At 30.1% G+C, this 27,623-nt stretch overlaps 1 pseudogene; it reads left to right on the forward strand.

The window, feature by feature from the left end:
- The first annotated feature begins 3,174 nt into the window (after positions 1-3,174).
- Positions 3,175-25,052, forward strand: LOC149494394 (serine carboxypeptidase-like 13; annotated as a pseudogene).
- The last annotated feature ends 2,571 nt before the right edge of the window (positions 25,053-27,623 follow it).

Raw genomic sequence — 27,623 nt, forward strand, 5'->3', positions numbered from 1 at the left:
GCTCGTTAGCTCAAACATATCATAAGGCACTCGTGTGCTGAAATCCATAATCACATCCGGAAGATGTATAGACATAGCAGTACTGTAGAATATTATATGACATGTCACCTCTATATAACTAATGAAACCAACTAAGTATACTAAAGCCATAAAATCATTTTTTTTTTTTTGCATTATTTAATCATTATCACACAACATTCAATGCTCATATCAATTTTCCGTAATAATATTACTTTATCAATCTCCATAAATCATATTTCATATTCTTCTATGAAATTCACATACTTATCAAATCATATCTCAATTTCAGACTACACACTCCACGTATTTTACTTGAATTCATAATTGGGCATAATTAGCATAATTCATAACACAATTCATCTTAATTAACATCATTTCATTATTTGTTTCTCAAAAAAAAAAAAAAAAAATCATTTCATTATTTGTAATTCATTCAAGTCATAATCTAAGGTTTTTCTCATAATCACACATATTAATCATTAATTCACAAACAAACATTCCTATACGTTCAAATATCATAATTAACACCATAAATCGTAAATAAAACTCTAATCATGACATTATATATATAATCCACATTTTTCATATGTTTCTCGTGTAATATTAGATACATGAGAATTTCAACTGAAAGGTCATGAAAGGTCATAAAATGAATTCAATTCACAACATAATCACATAATTAATACTAATTAACTCAAAAGAGTCAAATTAAGTCAAAGGTTTAAGGTAACTTTGACTTAATTAAGTCTTAAGACCCATTTAATTCAATATTACAATTAAGTCCTCTAATTCACCTAATTAATTAATTAACCATTTTGACCTAATAGATTCACAATTTATTTAATTAGGTCTCTAATTTTACTAAGTCCTTCAATCTAGACCTTAATTAAGTTAATTAGTCAAACAAATCCAATTGGTCCACTAATTTGTCCATAGGTCCTCAAATAAGTCTCATTAAGTCATTAGTCCTTGAATTTGTCCACTAGGTCCATGTTTAGGCCCAAATTTTGCAACGGTACCTAATTTCCAGCTAAGTACCCAAGTCCTTCAATTAAATTTCAATTTTAGTCCTTTATTCCTTAATTAATTTCTTTTAAAATTTTAAAATAATTAAATTATCATTTTGGCAGAGGTTCGACCTCTTGTGATTTCTTATAAATCAAGTCCTGAAATTTCATTTTCATCACATTAAGCATCTTAGTCCATACATTAACATGTTTAAACACTTAAATCACCAATATAATCAACAAAAATAATAAGATCCCTTAGAGGGTGGTTCGGCTAGCACAAGGAATAACCGAATCAAACATTTTAAATTCAAACAAAGGTACATATCATACTAACATCTTATAAACCAAAATAACAAAGCCTTAAAATATGAAAACAAGGCATAAAATCAAAGGAAATCCCCCATGGAGGTTCGGCCTCCTAGGGACTTTTTACACCAAATGCATATAATTTATAACGAGGGTGAAATCACATATTTACAACATAGTTAAACTCATTTAAGTACTTAATTTCACTAAAATAAAACATTTACACACATAATATGAAAAATCACATAAATATAAAGTAGCAAATTTGGGAAAAATGAATGTCGATTGCATTAATCTTAAATTAGTGCTCCAAATTACACAATTAGGTCGTAATGGGCTCCTTTCTTTTAGGCTTTGTGCTATTACCCTCTAAAAACACAAAAACTCAAAATCACTATAAAAATCGCCAAGGAGGGGGATGACAAAGGCAGGACCAGTGACTGGAGTGAAATCGTAAACTCCATGAAAATGCATGCTTCATACATGTTGGACATGACATAAGACAACATACTCTAACCTTAAAATTAACACCCCTAAATTTTTAGAATCAGAGAGAAAGAGGAAAGAATCAGAAGGACTTAAAAAACTCAACTAATAATCACTTGATCTCCAAGATTAGGTGTTGAAAATTACATTTTTTAGCTATGAATCCATGAAGTCTTGCTTGAGTTGAGTAAACATTTTGATTTATGGAGAATGAAGAAGAGAGAAAGAGAAATGAGAGGTTTTGTTTTTAGTGCTTTAGGGTTTAACGTGTGGTATAGGGACCAGTTAGGGATTTTAGATAAAGCTTAGGGCATGTAATGTTCGGGTATTTTTAAATTTTAAATGAAAATAGGAGGCATTTGAGGAAGCTTTGTCGTTTAGTATGGAGAAAGTAAAATTGGTCTCATCCAAAAATGGCAGTGGCATTATAGTAATCGTAAGATTAGAAATCTTTGACTTAGTCAACTTTTGACCAAATGTGTGGCTAGGATCAATTAGGCATATTCTCATCCAATGGCTAGAATTAAATCCTACAATGATTCTAACTACACCAAATAAAAACTCCACGATGGACACATGTCATGCCACAAAACCAATTCTCTACATGTGTAAAAATACCCTTATGACATATTAATAAATAATAATGCATGAATTAGGATTTAAATAAATTAAATCACAACTAATCATATAATCACACGTAGGAAACATAATTATGAATTAAATCATTATCAGATTAGTTTAAAATGTAAATCCTATGGGAGTGTACACTAAAATGATCCGATAATAATGCAATCCATAATCGAAAATTCGGGACGTTACAACAAGAGTTGACTAGAAGATTGAGATTCTTTAGAGTGAAATAAGAGAAATCAAAACTCATGTTAATTATTATTGGCTAACAGAAGAAAAAGGTTTTTTGAAATTGAAGAGACTAAAGAGAAACAAGAAAACAAGAAGCTTTCTCGAAGTCGAAGTTACTGAAAATCTTGATCTTAGACAAATGTGTTTGTTTGTAATAAAATTTTCAAAGTAGAAATCTTAGAACTGAATTTTCAATTGAAAATTAGGGAAAACAAAGTCTGAACCAATGTATAGTTTTGAAAGCTAAATAACAAAAATTGTTTACTTTTTACAATACGAAATTAAATATAAATTGCTTTGCCAAAATTAATAATAAATTCTAAGAACCATAAATTCAAGTCCCTCTCCATACCTAACTTTCTCTTTTTTGTTATATCCTTTAATTTATTTCGGGTATATTTCAATTAGCAGTATATGTATAGTTCCAGATTGGTAGCAATAGCCTCTATATCACAATTGATTTTCTGTTTCTGTATACTGTCTCATAACTATGGCAGCAGAAAGAGCAAACAGAAAATGTTGAAAAATTCAAGAAACGGATTTTTAAGAGTAATTTGTTTGCAAATATTTGTTGTATTGGCTTTTTTCTTATATGCTGCTTCAAAGACAGTTGTGACATCTCTGCCTGGCTTTGATGCGAACTTCCCTTTTATCTTGAAACTGGGTGAGTTCCAACATATCTTATATTGCTCCTTTCTTTTTCTTTCTTTTTTTTCCAATCATTTTTTTCTTTTTCTTTTATTATTTTAGAATCAACAAAATTGAAAAAAAAAAAAGAAGAAAGTAAGGAGCACTAAAGAATAATAATAAAGTTTCAAAGTCTTTTTTGAGAAAAACAATCCAAATTTTAAAAATTGTAAATTGATGATGTGTTTGTTTCTGTAAAATAACTTGCTGAAAAAAATTTTTCACAGAAAATATTTTCCTTGAAAAATATTTTTCAAATGACTTATTTTGCATTGGTTAGTTATAATATTGAAAATTAGTTAAAAATATTAAAGTTTTTATCTCATAAAATCATAAAAAATATTTTATTGTTAAACATGAGAAAAAATGCAAAAGAAAAATGTAAATTATGAAAACCACCGGTAGCCGGTGGTAAATGGTGATTAGCGGTAGTGGTTACGATTATTAAACAATTAAAAAGATATGAATTTATAAGGTTTGTCAATGTTCAGAAAATGTTTTACTCTCTCGAAAATGGAAAGTTATTTTTCTTAAAAAAGACTTAAATTTTCCTTTGATTAAGAAAATATTTTCCGCTGACTTATTCTCCTGAATGTTCCAAACAACAGAAAATTGTGGAAAATATTTTCTAACAAGGTTATTTTACGGAAATAAGCAGAGTCTGAATGTCTTTTTTTTTTTTTTTTTTTCTAATAAAAAGGCAGCTTATTTGTTAAACTAATTTGGACTAAAATATACAAACACACATTGAGCTATACACATTTTCATGGACATAAACAATTATTTTTAGATGTAAGCAGAAACTGATTCAATAAGAAAAATCAATTCATTTTGATTTAATTTGATCTTTAAGATTTATGGTTCAGCTTCAATTAGTTTTAGTAGAGGAAAATTAAAATCTTTTATAGTTAGTTTGGTTTTCATAATGTAAACTAAAAACCTAAAAATTGGAAATGGAACTGAATTAAACTTCAAAATGATACCAAAACTAAAAACTAAACTGAATTGAATTAAAACATTTGATTTGGTTTTACGTAACCAAATTATTTTGATTTCAATTTAAATTTCAGAAATCTCTCGATTAACCGGTTCAATTCGATTTGATTTCCCTAATTATATTCTCTTTAAATAAAATTAAACACAACTAAGTGTTTAACCAATTTCTTTCAATACTATTTTATGTAGGTATATTGGAGTAGGAAAAATCAATGAGTCTCAGCTATTTTACTATTTTGTGGAGTCTCAAGGGAGCCCTACTTTAGACCCTCTGATGCTTTGGCTTACTGGTGGTCCTGGTTGCTCTGTTCTCTATGCCCTTTTCTATGAAAATGGTAATTAATTAATTATTATTTATATTTCTGATCTCTTAAAAATTTTCATCAGTGAAAAGGCAGAGAGAAAATGTTTGAATTTAAAATTTATGCTTGTCATAGTTCTTATTTCTTTTTCAATGTTAATAATTTTTCTTTTCAAAATAAGAATTAGAAATTCAAATGATTAAATAGCATAGCAAAAATTTAAATATATAATATGTACTTATTCATTTTGCCTCAGAGGAAATTGGCCACAATCTTTTCTATTTTCATAACATTAGGACTAAATTAAAAAAAAGAAAATATTTTGATTTTTAAACATTAGACTTTTTATCAGTATGTATAAAAAAAATAAAATTTTGAGAAAATTACGGTACGGTTCTTATGATTTAAGATGTAAACTAGTCGGTATTTTGTTTTAGGAAATAGATTAAAATTTCCTTACAATTTACTTCCTTTAGATTGTAAGGTCCTCTTGTCAAATTTTTGTATCTTTTCGTTAAATGCCTCATGAAATACTGGAAATACTCATTTTATCTTTTCTCACCTTTTGTATTTTTGGTATATTGTTTTATTAATATAGGGATATACTAGTTGTATTCCGTAGTGTAATTTTCTAGTATAAAATTTTAATATCTCTCATTTGACCTTGTATTTTCTTGTTGACTTAATAAAAAGATACAAAAGTTGAATAAAATGACCTAGTAGTATAATAAAAGCAAAATATAGAGATAAATTGGTATATTTTTAAAAAGACTTGGACGGACAGATTGTATTTTGCAAATCCATAAACTATATTATATTTTTTTTCTTAAAATTTTTATTAATATTATGTACCTTCTATGTCCTTTTCGCAGGTCCACTAGCTTTTGACTATTTAAATTATAATGGAAGCTTGCCATCTTACTCTTGAATCCCTTTGCATGGACACAGGTACATACAGCTTTTTTGGTCATTCTCTAATTTAATATTTTTAATTAAATATAATTAACTTAATTAAATTTCAATAATTATTTGTTTAGAGGATAAACATAATATATGTAGATGCACCAGTTGGGACTGGATTCTCCTACTCAACTACCCAGGAAAATTACTATGTTGATGACATTAAGTCCGCAGCTCAGACCTATGAGTTTTTAAGAAAGGTATTTGATAATTAAATGCTTTTGCATAATGTTTATATAATACAATTTTATTTTTCAAATAATAATAATTAAAGGCATTTTAGTTAGAGGTTTTATAGGTCCAAAACTCATTTAGGCCAGCCCAAAAAGAATTATGGGCTTGGGCATTTTGGTTTAATCTTTAATCCAATTATTGGGATATAATTAATTAGATTTGATGATTGTTGCGCAAGTGGTTATTTGAGCATCCTCAGTATTTGACAAATCAACTATTCATTGGTGGAGATTCCTACCTCGGCATTCCACTTCCAATCATAGTTCAACATATACTTGATGGTAACTAACAATTTTATTTTTATAACTAAATATAATTTTTTAATTTAGGATTTGGTCCGCAAAATTAACTATTTTGATAGCAGTTAACTGTTTTAATAGCATTTAGTTGTTAGTTATTTGATTGAGTAACTTTTAATAAAAAGTTAAAAGTTAAAGGTTATACGAGTTAACTTTTCATAAAACGCTACTTTAATTTCTAAAAGTTAGTTCAAACACTATGTTACTGAACATTATAAAAAATAGTATTTAACATTTTGATTAGTAAAAAAGCTGTTGCCAAATACTACCTTAATAATTCATATGCAAATATTTACACTAAAGTTATATTATAATAACTGTAATAAAAGGCAATGTAATGCAATCAAAAATACTTTTAATATAATATTATACTAAAAATACGTTTAATTACATTACATTATAGTTGATGAGATGGTATTTAAAAAAAATATTTGGTTATATTTAAAATTTAGTTTCATAAGAGCTACTTTCATTAATTTCTAATTTTTTTTTCTTTTTTTTAATTAGGTAATGAAGCTGGGATATCTCCGATAATGAATCTTAAAGTAAATTATCTTATCATCAAATAACTTAACCGTTATTGTACTTCAATTGCAAGAATAATTTATTAATTTGGTTTAAACAGGGATATGTGCTTGGAAATCCAAAGACAGATTCATTCATTGATGATAATTCAAAAGTGCCATTGCTCACAGATTGACACTCATATCAGATGAACTCTATAAGGTTACTCAATCACATATACTATTATTATTATTATTATTATTATTATTATTATTATTATTCTTATGTTATTATTTAGAGGATTGGAAATAAAGATTACAAATTATAATGACTAAAAAGATGACTAAATTAATCTAAAAGAAGAATATGAAACAAAAACCAGCAATGGATTTTTAAAGAGAAACAATAACTGATTCAATAATATTTGTTTGCTTCATAATCAATTTAATTACCTAATGCAAGGAGAATAACCTTTAAATCATGATAATCTTCACGTCATATCAAATATATATTATATACTGTTCAAAAAAAAAAAAAAAAAATTTTAAACACAATTTATTAAACTCTGGTTATTCTGGGAATAAAATTCCGTAGGTTAAGTCTTTAATCCCTTTCTAATTATTATTCCTATTATTTATATCTTTACCCCAATCGAAGACATTCTCTTTTGATGTGGATGAACAACATATATAGTTTCAATTGGTAACAAAAAACAAAAAAAAAAAAAAAAAACGAAAGCATTAAGCATGATAACCAAATTAGATAAACATAGATTGATTTAACTTAATTATCTCAGGATCCTAGTAAAAAAAAACACTGAAGAAGAAATTTTTGAAATAAGCAACCTTTAATTAGTAGTACCACGTAAATAACGCAATAGGCATTTAATAGCCTTCCAATGGATATTGTTGCACATGCATGAATTGAGCCAACTTATTTAATACTAAACGCAATATTCGGTTGAGTAAGTATCACATATTGTAAAGCTCCTATGACACGTTGATATTGTTCAACATTAACAAGACGCTGACCCATCTATTTATTCAAATTTGGAGGTAATAACCATAGGAGTAGAACATGCTTTTGAACCTACCATGTGATTATCTTCTAGCAACTAAGCGATATATTTACTTTGGATTAATAAAGACCAAGAAAATAATGCAATTGACCTAAGTCATGAATAGAAACACTAATTTAGTACAACTCAAGAACCATTGTAATTGGATGGAATCAGAAAGGTAACAACAATGTCATCTACATAAATAAGAACATAAATCTTGACAATGCCCTCGCATAAAACGAAAAGAGAAGTGTTTGCTTTAGATGATCAAAACCAAGTTGTTCCACAAATTGAGATAGTGTATGAAACCATGCACGAGGTGCCTATTTAAGACCATAGAGAGAATGATGAAGCTTATAAATATAATCAGGATGAATAGAATTAACACAACCATATGGTTGCTCCATAATATTTCAGGTCCAGATTACCATGAAGAAAAGCGTTAGATATGTCAAATTGACCAATAGGCCAACCATGAATTGTAGCAAGAAAGAGAATTGTTATTACAATTGTGAATTTTGCCACTAGTGAGAATGTTTCTTGGTAGTAAAACACTAGACTGCTAAAAATATCCTTTAGCAACAAGTCGCGCCTTATAGCGTTCAACAGTTCCATCGATATTTCTTTAATGCGAAATATCCATTTATTCCAAATAATATTCTTCTCTAGTGTGCAAGGAACTAATATCCATGTATGATTTTGATAAAGAGCGTCCAATTCTTTTTGGATTGCTTCATGCCATTCTGCATATTTGTTTGCCTGAAAAGTAATTTTAGGTTCCATAAATAGATAATTAGGTTTATTTATAGTACTATTAACCTGTCTTTTGCTCATGATAGTCGATCTTAATTGCACGGGATAAGTTCGAGACAACAGTTTGGGTGGTTTAATGCTTTGAAGAGGATATTCATTAAAGACTACTGTCAATTGTAGACCGTGATTTGTATTGAAAGGAGAAGGTAAAGAGGAAGGAGTTATAGACTGACGAGATAGGATATGAGAAGATAAAATTTGAATTGAATTTTCTGGTGGAGATGTGCGATTGGATTATGTGGAGAAGAGAGAGAGAGTGGTGAATGAGTAGAAGACATCACATGTGACATTGGAGCATAGTCAAATATAGATAGCTAGCGTGTTTGTTGATTGGCTAGGATTATTATAGAGTCCAAGTGACACTGAAAAATAGCTAAAGCACTAAGCCAAGCATTAATCAAGTTCCATTGTTGATAAACTGGCAGTTGATATGTGGTGGAAATTTCATGTGGATGAAACCTAATATGCCTAGCTAAGTAAATTCGACCAGTAGTTTTGTCCAAACACTTATACGCATAATGAGTAGGACTTTGAGCCAAATAAACACATGGAGTTATACGAAAACAAAACTTATGTTGATGTTACAATCTAAGAAGAGGAAATATTAAACAACTAAAAATTTTAACAATAAGATAATATGGAACTTTTTGAAATAAAACATGATAAGGAGCTTTTTATTAAAGAGCATGAGCATGAAGGATTTTTTTTTTTTTTTGGGAAAACGCATGAGCAGGAAAGATATTTATTGACATTGCATTGTGTTGTATAGCAAAATTCCAATATTTTAAGGGCAAATGAGCATGTGTCAATAAGTGGGACAAGTGTCTAGCAAGTGGCAAGTTTTACATTCAGAAATTCCATTTTGTTCATGTGTATACAGACATGAAATTCGATGCTGAATACTAGTAGATTGAAAATATTTATTATATTTTGGTACTCACCACCACAGTCCAAATGAAAAGTAAACCTATGTAAAATTTGTCACTTGAAATTGAAATTGGCTATCAATCATTTTTTCAAATTGCATAAAATGGGAATAAATATCACTTTTAGTTTTCATAAAGTAAACCTATGTAAAACGAGAAAAATCATTAACAAACAATACAAAATACTTATCATTGGAACCTTATGGGTTTGTTAATCCTTGATAGAAAATGAGTCGACCAACATTCAAATAACAAGGGTTGTCAGAGGTAAATTTTTAACAGAAGGAAAATTCTTAACTATTTATGGAACACATAAAATAGTTTTCAATGAAGAAATTTAAATGGAGAATGGAGTGTAGCCATACCAGTATGAGAAATTGGAAGCCCAAGACCATCACCAATATGTAATTGATCAGAACAAAGTATTCATTGATTGCATTCAGACTTTGAGGATTAGGAGTGACATGAAATTGGTTGTTGTATCAGGAAACATTGAATAGGCTACATCGATGGGGATAATTGATTTATATTCGAATAATTTGCCATTAGAGGAGCAAATTATTCAAATATTGAAAAGCTAAAGGTTGAGAGGAGCCAAAATTGCATGAAGATGAGGTCTAGTTGAAACCTGAATTTCATGGGGCATAGTGTCTACGAAAAGTAATAGCACTATGGTTTCAGCATCCACAAATCTGACATGGTCCATAGTTTTAATTGTTGGAGTAATTATTTGGCCTTGATTGTAAATTAGTATTTTTAAAAAAATTATGATGATTCTGATAAGGAGAAAATTGATTTGGTGTTGGTAAGAGAGGTGAAGGAGCCCTTTGAATTATATTTGCAAATTGTTCTAAGGTATCCTTAATAAGAATTTCATGAGCTACAAGATGTAACTCATTGAAAGAAATAGTCCATGTTTCTTATTTAAAGCAGCAATAATACCATGAAATTCAGCCCCAATATTACGATAGATAAGTGCATTAAACTCAACAGGAGAAATGGGTTTGCCATCAACATTTAGCTCATTAGAAAAGGCTTGACCTTTTGAATATATTGTGAAACAGAGAAGAAAGTTTTCTTCAACTCTTGAAGCTCAATTTGAAGTTGAAGTTGTCTGTTTTGACAAACAGATCCAAAAGCATTTGCTCAAGTTTCCCAGATAGCAAAAGGAAGAAGTAAGTCTTATAACGTAAGAAAATATTTCTTCAGTATGAGAACAAAGAAGCCAAGTGAGAAGCATTGGTCTTTACAAAACCATTGCTCATAAGCAACATCGAGAACAATTTGAGTGGAATCTATAGTAGAAGGTATAGTTGGATTAGGAGCAGAAGTGTCATTAATAAAATCATGAAGGTTATGGTAGTTAAGAAGATGAATAAATTGTGCCTGCTATGCTAAATGGTTTTTAGTGTTTAATTTCACAAGAAATATATGATTGGTAGAAACAAGGGTTGAGGGGCTTGAAAAAGAAGGAATGATTACCATAATGAGCAAGATATGATAAAAGAAGTCAAATAAAAAATGTGATGAATATCAATGCTTATACCATGTAAAATGATGAGAAGATATTTGAGGGATTGATCACTTGTGTTCTTCTATATAGTTGTTGTGCTTTTTTATAATAGAAGACATATGAAAAGATAGCTATAGCGTTTAAATTACAAACCTACATGCTTTTAGTTCTTATTGCTTGATCTTATCCTTGCTTGATTTCTTACCTCCTTCCCATACTTTTGATCCCTTTTCATAGCCTTTGTAATACTATAGAGACGTTGGAAATAATCTCCATTGATTTTAAAATGAATCCAAGTCGAGAAAATAAAAAGTCAGCTCAATTTTTTGCCAACCATATACACCAATTTATGTATGTACACCCCAACCTGTTTATCTTATTGACTTCAAAATACTTATCCAATTTATAACTAGTTTCTTGTTCAATATTTATAAATCCCACAGTTTCAACTATAATTTCCATTAGGAAAATTTTAGGATATTATGATTGAACCTTGTCGTCAATTTGGACCAATGGATATCTCTAGGTCCTTGTGATTGATTTTAAAAGTATGATGGTAATCCAATACTTAACTATGAAGTGAGTGGTGCATTATATCAACTAAATGGTGCATGCATAACAGAGAGTGAATTGAGTATTGCATGTGTAAGAGACAAAGGTTGGTGTGGTGAGAGTGTAAAAGAGTGTTGTATGTACATAACATTTTTGGTTTAAGTGAGAGGGAAGATCAAAGTGTGTTAGAATCAGTAGCGGACCCTGTCCAAATAGTTAGGGGCTAAAAAATAATTTTACTAATTATAGGGAGTAAAACTAAAATATTTCTTTTTTCAAAAATTTTCACTCTAAAAATTGTAAAAAACTTTTAATTTGAGGGCCACAACCCCTAAAACCTCTCGGTTCGTCCCTGGTTAAAGTAGTGGTATTCAATTTTCTAATATTATAATTTAGTCCCTCTTAATAAAATAGTTTTTAAATTAATCCCATTGTCCATCCTTATCAAATTCTACAAACGTTTCAATTAAACACTATTTGAATTCTTTCAAATTGTATCATAAATAGGTTGGATTAACATGACTCAACATAATATATTTGATTTAATAGGTTATAACGTATTCACAAATCAAGTTGTTAGACAACTCATTTTAATTATGTGATAAAAATTAACGTGTACATGGTACTAACCTGCTAAGACTCAACTCTAATTCTTCAATTTTACATACTTCAGAAATTGTGTGCTTCAGAAATTGTGCGAATTCGCACGTCAAGACTCATTTTAACATCCTTATAATATCATAATGATTTTTTTAAAAAAATAATTGTAAATCATATCCGTTTCTATTTCACCTAAGCCATTAACAAAAATTTCCAAAAAAGAGCACCGGAAAATAGCAATTATCAATTTAAAAAAATATCGAAAGAAAAAAACACCAAGAACCCATATCAAGAATATGATTCTTTGCCACAAAGGAACACTTTTTTTCAACACAATTTTACTGAAATAGCTCTTTGAATCCTTAGCTAATTACTTATTATTATTATTATTATTATTATTATTCATTTTAAAATATTGGAATGTATTGGTCTTTTACCAGGCTACTAAAGAAGATTGCAGGGGGAATTACGTAAATATAAACATGAGCAATACAGCATGTATTTCAGATATGAATACCATCAATGAGGTTAGATAAATACATTCTATCCTATTTCCCAAATTTAACATTAATGTTATTTATATATTTACATATAATATTATTAAAATATCCTTTTTGACATTTATTTATTTTTTTAAGTTGATTCTTCAAATAAATGCTGTTCAAATTTTGGAGCCTTTTTGCGAAGTAAGGAGTGAGACGAATCCAACCCAAGGAAGACGATCACTTCATGAGTACAAAGAAAATATTTCCATTGCGCCACTTAATAGTGCATATTGGTGTCGGGTAAATCTTTATTTTCCTTTTTCTTTCCAGTAATATCTTAGGAAAATTTTCTTTTACCTATGTGTTTTAAGAATTATCCTAAGTAATATCCTCAGAATCTAAATCTATTGTCAAGTTGTACATGCACTTAATCATGGTCTAATCGCTAAATTTATCTTAAAATTTTTTAATCACTATATTTTTCATTATGCTTTAAATTTAAAATTTTAATTAATATCAATAGTTAGACTATCACTAATTAAATTTAATAGTCTAATTAATCACAATCTTTCTAAAAATAAATTAACAATGTAATTAATATATCAAGTTCATTTTAATTAATACTTTCTATCTTAATTTAAGTTACCACAAAATTGAAAAATGCAAAACATTTGAGATATATTTCATCAAGAGAGGCAAGCAATTAAGCTTTTACATGCCCTTGCATATATCACACAAGTAATAAGAACTTCTTTTTTTTTTTTTTTTCGCATTGTTTTTTCCTTGTAGGAATATAACTTGGTGCTTGCTGATATTTGGGCTAATAACAAAAGTGTTCGAGATGCCCTTCAAGTTCGAGAGGTATATATTGAAAATTATATCTATATTGTTGTTATTATTTTCACAATGTTATGTTACATGAAAACTTTCTTTAGTTGAGTTTCCACATTTCGAAAATATTTCCTGCATGGAAACATTTGAAAACTCATCGGGAACATATCGGGGCCGTTTTCGTAAATTGATTAATTTGGAAACATGTTTTCTCTCTTTACATATGTTACCGTAAATTGAAAACTATCAAAAACTCATTTCTCTAATTAAAATAAATGCATATATAAATTAATACAAATTCATAAAAACATGTATTTTTATGAGTATGAAACTTGTAATTCTTTTGGATACGATTAAATATTGACAGCACTTAATTTGTCGTTGAATATATTTAATGGTTTATAATAATTTATATTTTTATATTTATAAATATAACTCTATATTTTTCACATTTACGTGTTTCCTACACGTTTCTGTTTCCTATATTTTTGAAAATTCCATTTTTCCGTGTCCGTCCCGCGTTTCCAACTTTTCGCTTCCATGCAACATAGGTTGGAAATAAATTTTTTTAAAAACAATTAGACTAAATATGGATAGGTTTAATGATTGAATTGTGATTATATTGGATCATATTAGCTCAAATTGGATTCTTGTTAGAATATCCACATGGTTAGAAGTTAAGATTGAACATAACAATTGCATCTGTTTGACATATTTAGTGTTTGTAAGTAGAACAAATTCCATATTTGATTTTAGCATATAACGGTAAACAGAACACGATTGGTGTTTGGAAGATGGGCAATGGTTCGGGCTTCGCATATACAGAGAATGTGTTAAGCACAGTTGATTATCATAGAAATCTCAGCAAGCAAAACCTTCGAGCCCTTATATACAGGTAAGTAATATCTCCTGATAGGATTTTAGTCTCTAATTTTAATTATATGTTCGTTTCAGTGATCTTAACACTTCTTGACTTTTCACAAAAATTAAAAAATGATTAAATCACCTCAATTTTACAAAAACAAAGATAATTGACTAAAAGAAAATAACTTGTTTGCACCCTGAATTTGGCTCGTCTATTCAATTTGCCCAAATTTTAACTTTATAGCCAATTTACTCCATTGGTTTACCTAAAATTTCAAGTTGCCCATAATTTCATAAGGTCAGCGCATGTGGAAGAGTTTCTCTCTTTTCAGACACAACTTAAAAAAACTGATTTGAGTGCTCCAACATAACAAATTATAACAGAGCATATATCCAGAGGTTAAAACAACGGATCAAAAGTGTCATGTAAAATTGGAATACAATAATTATTAATACCACCTTAATTTTCTAAAAGCGTTACGTAAACAGAATAGAAAAAAGTCAAAATTAATAGAACATTGTAGTATATTTAGAGCATATTGATAATAGTCTCATTAATCCCATTTTAAATTTGGTGCAGTGGAGATCATGACTTGTTAATACCTCATATTGGCACACAAAAGTGGATTCATTTGCTGAATTTAACTATCACTGCATACTGGCGGCCTTGGTTTTTAGATGGCCAAGTTGCTGGGTACGTATTTTTTTTTTTTCACATCTTCTTTATTTTATATTTACTTTAACTTGGAAATTATAAGACAGGCTTTGCTTGTTTTCGGAATATAATCTGCTTCCAAAATATTTTTTTTTTATTTTTTAATATTTGGAGCATTCGGAAAAATTAGTCAACCAAAAATATTTCTTTAAAAAAAAAATTAAATCAGTTCAAAGGTAAATGACCTTTATTTTTAAAGGAGGGGAAACATTTTCTAAACATAATTACAATAAAACAAAAAGATTATAAATACACATTTATTAATTTAATAATCACCAGAGTCATTATTATCAAACATCAGTTACTGACCGTCGCTACTGATCATAAGTGACTATCAGCATTTATCATTTGAATGTGTTTTGTGTTATATTTAACAATAAATTTCTAAAATATGAAGTTTTTATAATTAATAATATTTTTATAAAATAATATATTTTAATTATAAATATTTTTTACTAATTTTTAATATTACAATCAAATAATAGAAAATAAATTATTCCAATAATATTTTTTAAGGAAAATATTTCTTCTAAAGATAAATTATTTGTTGGAAATAAATTGAGCCTGTATTTAGAGTTAGACTAAATCATTTAAAAAAATCACAATCTTTGCAAGCAGTCCATAAATCCAACTTTCTTCACCTAGTACTCTCAACTTTATTTTTAGTTATAATAGCATTCTAATTTTAAATTGTATCAATTTTAATGAATAAAATATTATTCTCATGGGACCCAATTTAACTTTTTCCCTCAGATTAGACTCATTTCTCATCGCTACTGCTTATAAATAAATAAATATTAAAATAAAAATAATTTATTCATCTTAAAAATAAAATACTTTTATTTATTTATATAACCTTGACAAGTAATGATTTCCTAAAAATAAAATGTTGCTGTAATGAATAAAACCTATTTTTATAAGAGATCTAACTTAAGTATAAACAAAATTCCATGCTTAAAAATGATAAAACAAGAACTTAAACAAATATTCTGTGTTTATAACTAACTAAAATTTATTATTTTACTTGGCTTTTTATGAATTTAAATTCTTAACTAATATTAGTGAGACCGTGTTAAATGGTGAGTTTTTAGTTAATCTGACCATAAGAGAGAGTATAGGTCCAACAAAAAATAATATTTTATTCATTAAATTGTATACAATTTGAAATTAGAGTACTTTTATATCTAAAGTCAAAGTTCAAGATACTAGGAGAAAAAAGTTGAATTTAGGGCACAATTAAAACTACCCTCAAAGTTCGGAGTTTTTTTTAATGATTTAGCTTTAGGGTTGGGCATGTAACATTCATTATCCGATACCATAACACTAGATAATAAGTGTCAAATTCTATGTTAGAGGCATAGAGCTACTACATAAATCTTAGACTAAAATCTTTTCATAATATTATATCTTAATATCCATAAATTTTAGAGTTTCTAAACTAAGACTTAGAAAATTTCTCAAAAAATGCTATAGAAGGACTGCAAGAGTTTCCTTTATATTATAAATATTCCTTATATTAGAAAAATCTTTGTAATATTTCTATAAACCAATCATAATCCAATTAAATTTCCAAATCAATTTCTTCAACATAAAATTCAATATCAATTATAACATTAATAATCCATACGGAATCAATAATTCATTATCCCTAACATTTTCTCATAATGAAATGCCTTAAACGTAATATTCAAGAATTTTTAATAAATGATCCCATAATAACTCATCAATGGTCAATGCAAGGTTTATAATTATCAGTATACTATCTTATGCATATATCTTTAAAATCATATACTATAATTTAAATACAATAAACCATATAAACTTTTTTTTTTTTTTTGAAAGAAAACCATATAAACTCTTTAATAATTAGTTACATGCCGCTAATGTCATGATAAATCAATAATTATAACACTTTTAATCTATCAATTGCTCTGAAGCATCCATCTTACTACTCTTCTACAACTACTATCTACCATCTACACGTGATAAAATCAACACGCTAAGCATAAAGTTCAGCGGTGTTTATTTCCCCACTTCATAGAAAATTACACATAAGTATATACAATGATCATAGATTCACATGTTCATAGAATAAATAAATTCTAGGGCATAACATTCAGCCCTTCATAACATAATTTATTGACAAGATAATTACACATAGTCAACATTTATATCATAATTTAATCCATATGTCAAATCTTTCATAATCATCATTTAATATCATAAATTATTTACTAGCTAAAATAATCACAATCAATAGTTAATATCACTTAAAAGTCACCAATTATAATATTCATTATCATCACTTAATACCCAATCACTTAACTCATGCTTCACTAAATGTAAGCATAATCCTTTACATATAGTCATACCACCATAACAGACTAGATAATTCCATAATTAGAGGTCTAATCAATTATTTATTCAATTTTTTAATAATATTTTTTTAATTAATTATCATATACTATTCAATTCAGTATTCATGTAGGCATAAATACCAATTTAATCATGGTGTCATAATACTCAACAAAATAAGGCTAATTCAGTCACATAATAAAATATCCATAATTTAGCATATAATATTAAATTCAAAAATCATGCATCAATAAGCAAAAGCACAATTCCATACAAGTAGTATAATTCGTTCTTAATTTGTTTCATAAAAACGCAGTTTTTAGTTAGGCTACTAGCTCACTTAGAAGAACCAAATTGCAGACAGAGAAAACATAAAAACTGTTAACCATTGGAAATAGGATTGAGTAAATTGTGAATTCGTCCCTGCTTAGAGTAAATTTGGGATATATATATTGGAGTCAAGATAAATTCTACTAGGATAAGGATTGTGAGAATCTTACATTATCTTTTAGTTATAGTTTATTTAGGAGTTTAATATCCCTCAATATATATTTATATACTATTTTTTGATTTATTTTATTATTATATATTATCAATAACATACGGCTCGAAAGCTTACAATAACATCATATGACCCGTCGGTCGGAATGAAATGGCCAATATCATAAGCTGAGGTTTGTTTGCCCCTGAATAATGGCAGTTCGTTAGCTCCTGAATAATTGACATCGCATATCATAATAACATAGACAATACTGTTTTTCTATAACATTCATACCTTTTTACTACTACTAATTTATGTCATAATTCATCCATATCAGTGTTTATAACATAGAATTTTCGGTCTTATAAATACATAAGAATATTCTATTACAGTGTAAAAACTATTCCCTTTCATAAAATTTATTCATAAAATCATATTTTCTATATCAATTCCATTATAGCCTCATTTTCATAATTCACATATTAATCAAATAATCATATACTTATAATTTCTCAATTTCACAAATAATTGCATATAATCATATTAGATTCATAAAAAATACCTTTTCCATTCTAGTTATATAGAGAAACTTTTTAAAGTGGGTGTTCTATTTATATAGAGAATTTTATTTTATTTAGTAGCTTTTAAAACCATATCAAAATATAATGTCTATATTGCCCTTCTCCTTGTCATTTGTTAAGTTTTGCAGTAAGAGAGTATTAAGATAGTGATAGACAAAGGTTTAGATGGCAATTAAATGTAATCCAAGTTAAGAGGATGGGTTGTATATTGATCAAATTTCGAAGTTAATTAAAAATCAGCACATATAGGCATTATAAGCTTTGACGCATACAATTTCTATTGAATAAGACCACAAAATTTTCAATTCAAGCACATTTAAATGAAGCGGTATACAATTTGCAATAATATTTAAACATATGTGCCTATTTTAAATATGTTCTCATAACCCAATGTCCTTTAATTAGTCAAATAGTCCAATGATCCTTTAAACATAGGTAAACTATCGATAAGTCCTTGGAAATGTTCCAAATAGTCCATAAAGTCTTGTAAAATTTCATTTTGCTCCTCATATGGTTGGCCATGACGAAGTTGGCACAAAATCAATATTTTAATTCAACAAAAGCCATGATAATCATCTTTAATCATCTAAATACAAATATTAATACAAAAATCACACTAAATCACCAAGTACATGCTCAAAATCTCACCAAACTTGATATATAGCATAATCAACTCATGTAAAATAAGATTTATACTTAATAACTCAAAATCCACACAAAATAAAAGGGGAACATCAGCTAGAAAATTCTGACCTCATAGAAAACACACTGAAACATCACCAATCTTCACCAAGTTCAAACCATAATAACATTAACTCACATAATCAAGATTTAAGGCCTAAAAATTAAATTTTCATGCAAATATATTTTCCATGGAGAGCAGCTATAAGTTCAACCAAATGGAGATAAAAAGCATAAAGATCACTCAACTTCTCAAAATGCAAAAATAAGCAAGTTTAAGCATGGATCTAAGCATATATTGCATAAAAACTAGTACTTAAAGCATATTTAATACAAATCAACATTTAACAACCTAAAAATATCTAAAATGAGGAAAAAATACACAAACCTTAAAAAGCTTAGCTCCCAACAACCTCCTTCCCTTTGGATTTGGAGGATTCTCCTCTTATATCAAAGAAAAAAGGGAATTTACAGAAACTAAACATGAACATGAAGTGTTTTTACAAAAACATGACGAATGTGACATGCTAAGCATGATTATAGCCTTATATTAAAAAGAAAAAGATAGCAAAGATGAGAGAGAAAAAGGTAGTAGCATAAAGAAAGGATTTTTACCTTGAAAATCTTAGAAGCTTATAACAATATTTACATCAACTTAAAGTCTTCTTGAGGAGAATAACATATCTTAATTTGGTGATGTTAGCAAAATATTTAATACCATGTAATCACATGTTAGCATAATCTTAGGCTTGATTCTAGGCTTACTCTTAGCCTTGATTCTAGCCTTGATTGTAGGCTTGATTATTGGCTTGATTCTAGCCTTGATTCTAGCCTTGATTCTAGGCTTAATTTTAGCCTTGATTCTATTTTTCTCTTTATAGTTTTTCATGTATAAGTATGTGTTTTCATTGTACAATTAAAGAACACAAAAACATAAATTTCTTCATTGATAACATGGTATCAGAGCCAAAGAAGGGTTGATTTCAGCTTCTGCACTTTTTGCATTCTCTGTATTTTCTGCATTCTCTGCACTTTCTGCTTCTGTATTTTCTGCATTCCCTGCACTTTCTGCTTCTGCACTTTTTGCATTTCTCAGTCAAACCTGAAACTCACGTCACCTATGAAGCTCCTTCTTTAATATTTTTTTTCTCTTCCTATTTCAACGTTTGTGATTCCTTTTCTATTGGGCCTCCACTCCCAAATGGAGACATCTGAGATTGCAAAACCCATTGTAACCATTTTGATTGGCTCAAACTATAATTTATGGGTCCAAGGAATGAAAAGCTTTTTGATCGGTCGTAAGCTTTGGCGTATTGTTACTGGAGATATCATAAAGCCAACCAAACAGCAAGATGAAACTGAAGCCAAATTTGCTGATCGTCTTGAAGATTGGGATAGTAAAAATCATCAGATTATTACTTGGTTTCTAATAGTTCTATTCCATCTATTCACATCCAATTTGCTAGTTATGACACTACAAAAGAAATTTGGGATTTCTTAGCCACTCGATATCAAACTACTGGACTTACTCATTATTTTCAATTGTGGACTACTCTTCATAATCTTAAACAAGAATCTGGCCAATCTGTGAATGATTTTCTTGCTCGAGTTCAACTAATTTGGAATCAAATATCTCAAGCAAAAATCAGTGAAGATCATCTTCATCTTATTCAAGTTCTCATGGCTCTTCGACCTGAACATGAAGCTGTCAGAGCCTCTCTACTACACCGACATCCTCTTCCTACATTGGATATGGCTATACAAGAAATCATTTTTGAGGAAACTCACTTAATCTTGACAAAACTTAGAATTCTGAAATCACTCTTGCTACTACTTGTCCATCCTTTCAGAAATCTGGCAGCCACATCTGTAAGAATTGTAATAACATGGGTCATGTCTTTGCTAGTTGTCCAACTGTTGAATGTAGATATTGTCATGCTCTGGGTCATATTCTTAAAAATTGGCAAACTCCTCCTCCACGACAAAAGAATGGGGTCTCTAAATCCAAGAATTTTTCAAACCCTGGTTTTAAATCAGTCACTGCTGCTGCCACTGAATGTTCTCCTACTCTCACCATAGGTGATATTGAGGCACTACTCAAATAGGTTATATCTTCCAATTCTCCTGCTGCCATGTTTGTCACCCGAAGTACAAGATCTAGAAACGAGACAGATTCTAGGGAAGGGTCGTAGGATAATGCTATGGAATATCGGGATTTTACCTTACTACAATTCCTTAGTCAACAAGGCATTATCGTTCAACGCTTATGTCCTTATACTTCCCAACAAAATGGACGCGCTGAATGAAAACACCGCCAGATTCTTGATTCTGTCCGTGCTCTTCTTCTTTCTGCCTCATGCCCAGAAAAATTTTGGGGAGAAGCGGCTCTTACTACTGTCTACAGTATAAATAGAGTTCCTTTATCAGCTCTCCAAAATTTATCACCCTTTGAAAAATTGTTTGGTAAACCTCCTGACTATTTAGTCCTTAAACCTTTTGGGTGTGCCTGTTTTGTTCTTTTACAACCCTATGAACATACAAAATTGGAACCACGTGCACGGTTGTGTTGTTTTCTTGGGTATGGGATAGAACATAAAGGTTATCATTGTTGGGATCCTATTTCAAATAAATTGCGTATCTCTCGTCATGTTACCTTCTGGGACAATACCGCGTTTTCAACCCTTTCTAAATTTCATAAATCTGTCAATACTAATTCTATGTTTTTCACTGATCCCTCAATTGAGTTGTTTCCAAGTTTTGATATAAGTGACTCTGATACACTCAACATTCGACCCTCCCCACCTATTCCTATTGAATCTACTTCAACTGTTGATCCTGAACCTGCACCTACGCCTGCCTTTGACACCAATCTTCGTTGTTCTACCCAGGTAAGAGAAATTCCACATCACCTTAATGATTTTCATTGTTATTCTACTATTGCCACTGTTTCTGAGCCTCGCTCTTATCGTGAGGCAAGCACTAACCCTCATTGGCAGCAAGCTATGACTGAGGAACTCCAAGCTTTAGAGAACACTCATACTTGGGACTTAGTTGATCTTCCTCCTAATAAGACACCTATTAGCTGTAAATGGATTTACAAAATTAAGACTCGTTCTGATGGGTCTATTGAGCGTTATAAAGCTCGTTTAGTAGCCAAAGGATATACTCAAGAATATGGTATAGACTACGAAGAAACCTTCGCTCCAATGGCTCAATTAACATCTGTTTGTAGTCTGTTAGCTATAGCTGCAGTTCGTCATTGGAAACTTTTCCAAATGGATGTCCAAAATGCTTTCCTTCATGGTGATTTATCCGAAGAGGTTTATATGCATCCTCCCCCTGGTTATGATTCTCATTCTAAGGTCTGTAAGCTTCGATGAGCCTTGTATGGTTTAAAACAAGCTCCTTGGGCCTGGTTCACAAAATTCAGTTCCCCTCTTGCTCAACTTGGTTTTGCCTCTAGTCCTTATGATTCTGCATTATTCATTCATCGAACTGATCATGGTATTGTTCTTCTCCTGCTTTATGTTGATGATATGATAATAACAGGTGATGATGCCTTTGGTATCTCAAAATTACAACGATATCTCAGTCGCCATTTCGAAATGAAGGATCTTGGCTCTCTCAGCTATTTTCTGGGTCTAGAAGTTTCTCATAACTCTGAAGGCTACTATCTCTCTCAAGCAAAGTATGCATCTGATATACTTTCTCGAGCTGGCATTACTGATAGTAAGACTGTATCAACTCCTTTGGAACTCAATTGCAAGCTTACTCCTCTCGATGGAACTCCTCTCGATGATCCTACTTTATATCGGCAACTTGTTGGTAGTCTTGTTTATCTCACTATGATTCGACCAAATCTCTCATATGCTGTTCATTTAGTTAGTCAATTCATGTCTGCCCCTCGTTCATCACATTTTTCTGCAGTACTTCGAATTCTTCAATATATTAAAGGCACTCTCTTTCATGGTTTACATTTCTCTGCGCACTCCTCTTTGGTGTTATCTGGGTAATCTGATGTTGACTGGGCTGGTGATCCCACAGATCGTCGTTCTACTACTGGTTACTATTTTTTTTTTTTTGGAGATTCTCTTATCTCTTAGCGTAGCAAAAAGCAAACGGTTGTTGCTCATTCTAGCACTAAATTTGAGTATCGTGCCCTTGCTAATGCTACATCTAAACTACTTTGGTACATTGGTTGTTATCTGATATGAATGTCACACAGTCTTCTGCTACTATGTTACATTGTGATAATAGAAATGCTATACAGATTGCTCACAATGATGTTTTTCATGAACGTACAAAACACATTGAGATCGATTGTCATTTTGTTCGCCATCATGTTACTCAAGGCACCACACTTCTGATCCCTATCTCCTCTGCTAATCAAAAGACCGATATCTTCACCAAAACTCATCTTCCAACTCATTTTCAAGATTTACTAAGCAAACTCAAGCTGGCATCCACTACACCATCTTGAGTTTGAGGGAGGGTGTTAGCATAATATTTAATACCATGTAATCACATGTTAGCATAATCTTAGGCTTGATTCTAGGCTTACTCTTAGCCTTGATTTTAGCTTGATTGTAGGCTTCATTCTTAGCTCGATTTTAGCCTTGATTCTAGTTTTCTCTTTATAGTTTTTCATGTATAAATATGTGCTTTCATTGTACAATTAAAGAACACAAAAACATAAATTTCTTCATTGATAACAAGTGAGAAGAAGAGGAGTTTTAAGGAGTGTTTTATAAGCTTGAAGGTTCAGCCATTAATGGAGAGGAGAGAAGAAGAAGAAAAAAAGAAGGGGGGATAGAGAGAGAGAGAGAGAAAGAGAGAGAGAAAAGTGTGTGCATTGGGTTTGGTGTGATAATTTCATGCATTAGGAGCTTGTACATAGGATAAGTGGGTGCTTAAGGGAGTTGTACCTTAAGTGTAGTGTAGGTTTCTTTTGCAAAAGAATATTTTTGAATTAGAACCTTTTGTTTTTCTTTTTATTTTTTGAATTAAAATCTTTAGCCAAATATTTGGTTGTTGTGAGATGTGAAAATTTGTCTTCTAGTGGCATGGAAAAGTAGTTTGTTTTTTTCCTTTTTGTCTCTTTATTACATAGTAATTGAGATTTAATTGGCCTTTTCCAATCTAAATGCTAGAATTTGATGGTACACATGTGCATGACATAGTAAATTACCAAAATGTCTTTGTGGTATTATAATTCACCCAAATCATCATAAATCATCTGAAAAATCCATATTAAATCATAGTGATGCATAACTAGATCCTAAAAAAATGCTAAAATGCATGAAAATAACATGTCATGAAAATCAAGATTCGATTGAGTAGATCAATTCAGCATCAGATCGAAATCGGATAACTTGAATTGTTATATAAAAAAAAACGAGTTAAACTAGAACGAATTGTTTGTAGAATCTAAATAAATTGAGCTGAGCTGGTTCAATTTGGTTCAAATCTAATTCTTAGGGCCACTCAATTTTATTTTTAAGGCGTGTTAGATTTTTCAATTTTATACGATAAAAATCAAACTAGACCAAAAAATTTCTCTATTTTTCTAAATCAAAATCAGATGAATCATTTTGAAAATCAAATTGAATTTATCAGTTCAGTTAGTTTCTATTAGCTGCTCAGCCCTAACTTAATCAATATAACTCTTTCTTTATTATGCAGTTACACAAAGCAATACGTAAATGGTGACTATACTTTGATATACTCTACCGTGAAGGTAAGAAAAAAAAAACTTCAAATATTGGAAAATGAGTTTATATATATATATATTTGATTATTATTCGTAGCGCAGATTAACATAGGATGTATATTGTGGTTTGAGCAGGGAGCGGGTCATGTTGCTCCAGCGTACAAGCCAAAGGAATGTTATGCCATGATTGATCGATTCTTGGGCTACTTCCCTCTGTAGCTAATGGGAGGAGGAAAAAGAGTTATATGACTTAAAATGAAATTAATACTACTTTAGGTGTAATTATCAACTATGGTACGGAATTGAAAATTTCCCACCTATATACAATTTCTTTCCAATCTCATCTGGAAAATTGTTTGGAATAAAATTAAATGAATGACTTGCTATATGGACAACATATAAAAATTAGACCTAATTATCAGTTGAGCATTTATCAGTTTAGTTATCACAATTGGATTAGAATTTGAATTGAGGTAAGTAGTTAAATTACTAACTATAGAATAGTTATTTAGACTTGCCTTGTGGCTCGAGTGAAGATTGAAATATAGATGATAGCTTAATTTAATACTTTTTGTACGATTGGTAACGATAGTTATACAACATTACAAATGAAACTCTTTCAAAGACATTGAATATAAATACTACTAATAATAGCTTTTGTAATTTCTACAATTGACTTGGATTAGATCTAATGGTCCATTATATTTTTTGGTTGGTTCTTCCTAGAGAAACGATATGCTGATATGATATCAAACAATTAATTATAACAAATTTATCATAAAAATATAAAAATATAATAAATAGTAAAAAAGAAAATACTAAATAATATACTAGAATAAATTATACTAAATACTAAATATAATAAATAATTAAAAATAATAAATAGAATATTAAATAATTAAATAATAAAGGAAGGAATAATTTGTACTCCCTTCATCCTAATATTGTAATTTCGCTTTTTTTTTCAAACAATTTAAGAATAGTTAATTAAACTAGTTTAACTACATTCTTATTTTTCCATATATATCCCTAAAGATTTTAAAGATTATATATTAATGATTCCTTAAAACTTTCAGAATTAATTATCTTAAGTTTTTTTTTTCATACTATCTACCAAATTTAATGAATATTTAATTATTTAAACGCATTATTTGTTTTGAGTAAATATAACAAATATTATAGCACCACAGAAGGGAAATCGTCAAGTACAAAAGAGTTAATGGAAGGAGGAACTTCCTCAATCCATACTTGATCATCTAAGCTATGGGAAAAGACTAATAGAGCAAAGGAATGAGCTAATTTGTTCCCTTCTCGATACACATTAGAAACTAAAAAAGAATTAAACTGGGATGATAAACATAGGCCATGCATAATATGGGTACCCAAATCCGAGCAGGCAACCTCCTTATTCCGCAAACTGTTAAACACAAGGAGACAATCCATTTCAAGAATAACGTCTCTAAAACCCAATTCCAGCATTCTCCTCAAAGCATGATAGACAGCTTCGGCCTCATCAGGTGGGAGGGGGAAGTCATATTTAATCGAGCTAGCTGTCGTTGCCTCCCCTTGCGAGTTGCAAATTAAAAAAGCAAAACCACATGGACCATGATCACGAACCGTTGCATCATAATTAAACTTCATCAAACCTTCAGGTGTTGTTTGCCATGGACGGTTCTCTCGGTTGCCACTAACTGTTCTAGTTAACGGACGATGACCACTAAACTCGTTCCATAAGGCTAAGGCCATATTAATAACCTGCAATAGAGATAACTTATTTTGCTTAAATATCCTTCATTTCTCCCCTTCCAAATGGCCCACGCTACCATGAATAACAGCTCCATTTGAGCAATTTCAAAATGATTAGACATCGCCAAAAACCAAGAGTGAACAGTCTCAAGTGGAAGAGCAGATCGGAGACAAAGTGGATAAAGCATCCAGACCTGTCGTGCCTAAGGACATTTGACAAGACCATGAAAAAGAGATTCATTCGCTTCACCGCAACTGTCACAGATCAGATCGACATTGACCCTCCTCTTAATCAACTCAATTTTCACAGGTTGGTTGCAATTGGCCCTATGGTCAACAACAGCTGATGATGTGCTAGCGACGTTACCATGAATAATAGAACTAAAAGCCAAGTGGTAGGCGGTGTTGTGCGGTGCCCACTCAAGTGGGACCCACAATAAATTTAAAAAGAAAAAAAAAATAAAATAAACACACGTGTTTTTTTCTTTTCAAAGATTGGCAGCCAACCATGGGCGTGCCATTTGACAAAACGGAGTGCCGTGGATTGGTAATGCACGACTCTCTCAAATTTTCTTATTCTCTCTCCTTCCTCAGTTTAATACACAGCAGAACGAAAGAAAAAGAAAATATAGCGAGAGAGTTTTCTAGTTTTAGGATGGGTTTTCTAAAACTAGGGAAGAGAAAAATATTGAGGATTATTTTGGGGTGTTTTTGGAAAATACTTTGTGTACCATTATTTTTGTATTACTCTTTTTGTGTACCTACTATTTTAATAGTGGAAGAATTATTCGGAATTTGTTCCGTGGACGTAACCCTAAACAGTTGAGGGTGAACTACGTAAATTTCTGTGTGTCCCATTTCTATTTTTCCGCTGCGTTAATTTTCTCTTAATTGGTCGAAAGGGCCCAACGAGTGGTATCAGAGCTGATGCCCAACAACTGGTATCAGAGCCTGATGCCTAACAAGTGGTATCAGAGCCGAAGGTTTCGGCAGGTCCAGCCGGTCAGATAGCGGTACCGGATCCGTGGATATACTCTGAAAACA

Source organism: Jatropha curcas, chromosome 8 (genome assembly GCF_041381405.1).
Source record: "Jatropha curcas cultivar XTBG-Jc1 chromosome 8, XTBG_Jcur_1.0, whole genome shotgun sequence".
Classification (NCBI taxonomy): Eukaryota; Viridiplantae; Streptophyta; class Magnoliopsida; order Malpighiales; family Euphorbiaceae; genus Jatropha; species Jatropha curcas.